This window comes from Bos taurus, chromosome Y, assembly GCF_002263795.3.
Source record: "Bos taurus isolate L1 Dominette 01449 registration number 42190680 breed Hereford chromosome Y, ARS-UCD2.0, whole genome shotgun sequence".
NCBI lineage: Eukaryota > Metazoa > Chordata > Mammalia > Artiodactyla > Bovidae > Bos > Bos taurus.
In genome coordinates, this window is record NC_082638.1 from 21,872,501 (window position 1) to 21,877,500 (window position 5,000).

The following is a 5,000-nucleotide window of genomic DNA, read 5'->3' on the forward strand; positions in this document are numbered from 1 at the left end:
ACACACACACACACAAACCAGTTGCACAGTTGGAAGGGCACATGGCTGAAATCAGCACACAGAGACACACACACACACACCGGTTCCCCAGTTGCCAGGGCACAAGCCTCAGGATGGCACACACATCTACACACACATATACACAAACTGGTTGAACAATCGCCAGGGCAATGGGTTGAGAACAGCACACACACACACACACACACACACACACACACACACCCCTGTTGAACTGTCGCCTGGGCACAGGGCAGTGAACAGAACAAACACACACACAAACACCCAAACCGGTTACACAGTTTCCTGGGCACAGGGCTGAGAATAGCACAAACACACTCAAACACATACACAATCTGGTTTCATAGTGCCAGGGCACGGGGCTGAAAATGGCACACATACACACACAAATACACACAAACCTATTGCACAGTCACCAGGTCACAGGTCTTAGAAAAGGACACATACACACGGATACACACACAAACAGGTTGCACAGTCGCCAGGGCAAAGGGATGAGAAAAGCACACACACACACACACACACACACACACAGAAACATTCACACAAACCGGTTGCACAGTTGCCAGGGGACAGGGTTAAGAACAGCTCTAACACACACACACACAGACACACACACACACACACACATGCAAACTGATTGCACAGTCTCCAGGGTACAGCGCTGAGAAAAGAACACACATACACACACACACACACACACACACACATAAACCGGTTTCACAGTCTCCAGAGCACAAGCCTGAGGATAACACAGACACACACGCACAAACACAAATGAGTTGCATGATCGCCAGCACACAGGGCTGAGAACAGCACACACACACACACACACACACAAAACCAGTTGCACAATTGCCAGGGCTCGGGCATGAGAATAGCACACACACACACATATATGCACACAAACACACAAAAAATGGCTGCACAGTCTCCAGGACACAGGGCTGAGAATTCACACACACACCCAAACAAACCTGTTGCACAGTTGCCAGGGCACAGCGCTGAGTATGGCACACACTCACACACACAGACAGATGCACACACAGACAGATGCACACACAGACACATGCACACACAAACTGCTTGCACAGTCACCATGGCACATGGCTGTGAATGGCACACACACAGACACACACACACACAAACCGGTTTCACAGTTGCCAGGGCACAGGGCTGAGAACAGCACATACACACACACACACACACACACACACGCACAGAAACATACGCAAACAATCTGCTTGCACAGTCGCCAGGGAACAGGGCTGTGAATTGCACACACAAATACACACACACACACACACACACGACAAACCATTGCACAGTCGCCAGGGCACAGGGCTGAGAATGGCACACACACACAGAGACACACAGACACACACACACACCAACCGGTTGCACAGTCTCTAGGAAACAGGGCTGAAAAGAGCACACACTTACACACACTCACACACACAAACTGTTACACAGTCGCCAGGACACAGAGATGAGAATCGCGTGCACACACACACAAACCAGTTGCACAGTCGGAAGGGCACATGGCTGAAATCAGCACACACACAGACACACACACACACACCGGTTCCCCAGTTGCCAGGGCACAAGGCTCAGGATGGCACACACATCTACACACACATATACACAAACTGGTTGAACAATCGCCAGGGCAATGGGTTGAGAACAGCACACACACACACACACACACACACATGAACACAAACCAATATCAGAGTCACCAGGGCACAGTGCTGATAACAGCACACACACTCAAGCCAGTTTCACAGTTCCCAGACCACAGGGCTGAGAACAGCACATACACACACATACACACAGACACACAAACCGGTTGTACAGTCGCCAGGGCACAGGGCTGAGCATGGCACACTCACAGACCAACACACACACAAAGAAACCAGTTTCAGAGTTGCCAGGGCAGAGGGCTGGGAACAGCACACACACACACATATACACACACACACACACTGGTTGTACCGGCGCCTGGGCACAGAGCTGAAAATGGCACACACACACACACGCACACACACGCGCACACACACACACACACAGCAGTTTCACAGTCACCAGGGCACAGGGCTGAGAAGAACACATACATACACACATACACACACAAACTGCTTGCACAGTCGTCAGGGCTCAGGGCTGTGAATGGCACACACAAACACTGACACACACACACACACAAACAAACCATTGCACAATCACCAGGGCACAGGGCTGAGAATTCCAACTTACACACACACACAAAAACCTGATGCACAGTCGCCAGGGCACAGGGCTGAGAACAGCACACACACACACACACACATACACAGAAAAACCGCTTGCACATTCGCTAGGACACAGGGCTAAGAACGGCGCACACACACACACACACACACACAAATAAAGACACACAATGTGGTTTCACAGTCGCCAGAGCACAGGGCTGAGAACAGCACACATACACACACACAAACACAAACTGGTTGTGCAATCATCAGTACACATTGCTGAGAACGGCACACACACACACACACACTAACACACATACACCTAAATCTGTTGCACATTCGCCAGGGCACAGGACCGTGAACAGCAGACACAGAAACACACACACACACAAATAGGTTGCACAGTAGCTAGGGCACAGGGCTGAGAACAGAACACACACACACACAAACCAATTTCCCAATCACCACAGCACGGGGCAGAGAACAGCACACACACACACACACACATACACACTAAAGGGTTGCAAAGTTGCCAGGGCACAGGTCTGAGAATGGCACACACACACACACACACACACACACACACACACACGAACGCACACATACAGGTTGCACAGACTCCAGGACACAGGGCTGATAATTCACACACACACACACACACACACACACACACACACACAAAGCGGCTGTACAGTCGCCAAGACAAAGGACTCAAAACAGCTCTAACAAACACACACACACATATACATAAATCGGTGTCACAGTCAGCAGAGCACAACCCTGAGCACAGCACACACACACACACGCACACACACAAACTAGTTGCACAGTCTCCAGGGAACAGGGCTGATAACAGCACATGCACACACACACACACACACACACACATACACACCAACCGGTTGCACAGTCGCCAACGGACAGGGCTGAGACCACAGACACAGACACACACACACACACATAAACAAAAACCGGTTTCACAGTCGACAGGAAACAGGGCTCAGAACAACACACACACACGCACACACACAAATTAATTGCACAGTCGCCAGGGCACAGGACTGAGAACAGCAGACAAACACACACAGGGACACACAAACGGGTTGCACAGTTTCCAGGACACAGGTCTGAGAATGAAACACACACACACACACATACACAAACACATAAACCGGTTGCGCACACACCAAGGCACAGGGCTCAGAACAGCTCGAACACACACACACAGACACACACAAACCTTTGCACAGTCGCCAGGCATAGGACTGAGAACAGCACACACACACACAAACCTGTTGAACTGTCGCCTGGGCACAGGGCAGTGAACAGAACAAACACACACACAAACACCCAAACCGGTTACACAGTTTCCAGGGCACAGGGCTGAGAATAGCACAAACACACACATTCACATACACAAACTGGTTTCACAGTCGCCAGGGCACGGGGCTGAAAATGGCACACACACACACACAAATACACACAAACCTATTGCACAGTCACCAGGTCACAGGTCTTAGAATAGGACACATACACTCAGATGCCCACACAAACAGGTTGCACAGTCGCCAGGGCAAAGGGATGAGAAAAGCACACACATACACACACACACACACACACACACACACAGAAACATTCACACAAACCGGTTGCACAGTTGCCAGGGGACAGGGTTAAGAACAGCTCTAACACACAAACACGCACACACACACACACACATGCAAACTGACTGCACAGTCTCCAGGGTACAGCGCTGAGAAGAGAACACACATACACACACACACACACACACATAAACCGGTTTCACAGTCGCCAGAGCACAAGCCTGAGGACAACACAGACACACACACGCACACACACAAATGAGTTGCATGATCGCTAGCGCACAGGGCTGAGAACAGCACACACACACACACACACAAACACACACAAAACCAGTTGCACAATTGCCAGGGCTCGGGCCTGAGAATAGCACACACACACACATATATGCACACAAACACACAAAAAATGGCTGCACAGTCTCCAGGACACAGGGCTGAGAATTCACACACACACCCAAACAAACCTGTTGCACAGTTGCCAGGGCACAGCGCTGAGTATGGCACACACTCACACACACAGACAAACCGGTTGAACCATTACCAGAGCACAGGGCTGAGAACAGCACACACATACACACACACCGGTTGCACAGTCACCAGGCACAGGGCTAAGAACGGCACACAGTCACACACAAACACACACACAAACCGGTTGCACTGTCACCAGGGCACAGGGCAGAGAACAGCACACACACAAAAAAACACAGAAAGACACACATACAAAAAAACAGGTTGCACAGTCGCCAGGGACACGGCTGAGAACAGCACACACACACACACACACATACACACTAAAGGGTTGCAAAGTTGCCAGGGCACAGGTCTGAGAATGGCACACACACACACACACATACACACATGCACACACACTTACAGGTTGCAGAGACTCCAGGACACAGTGCTGATAATTCACACACACACACACACACACACACACACACACACACAAAGCGGCTGCACAGTCGCCAAGGCAAAGGGCTCAAAACAGCTCTAACACACACACACACATATACATAAATCGATTTCACAGTCACCAGAGCACAAGCCTGAGCACAGCACACACACACACGCACACACACAAACTAGTTTCACAGTCGCCAGGGCACAGGGCTGAAAACAGCACACACACACGCAGACAAACTGG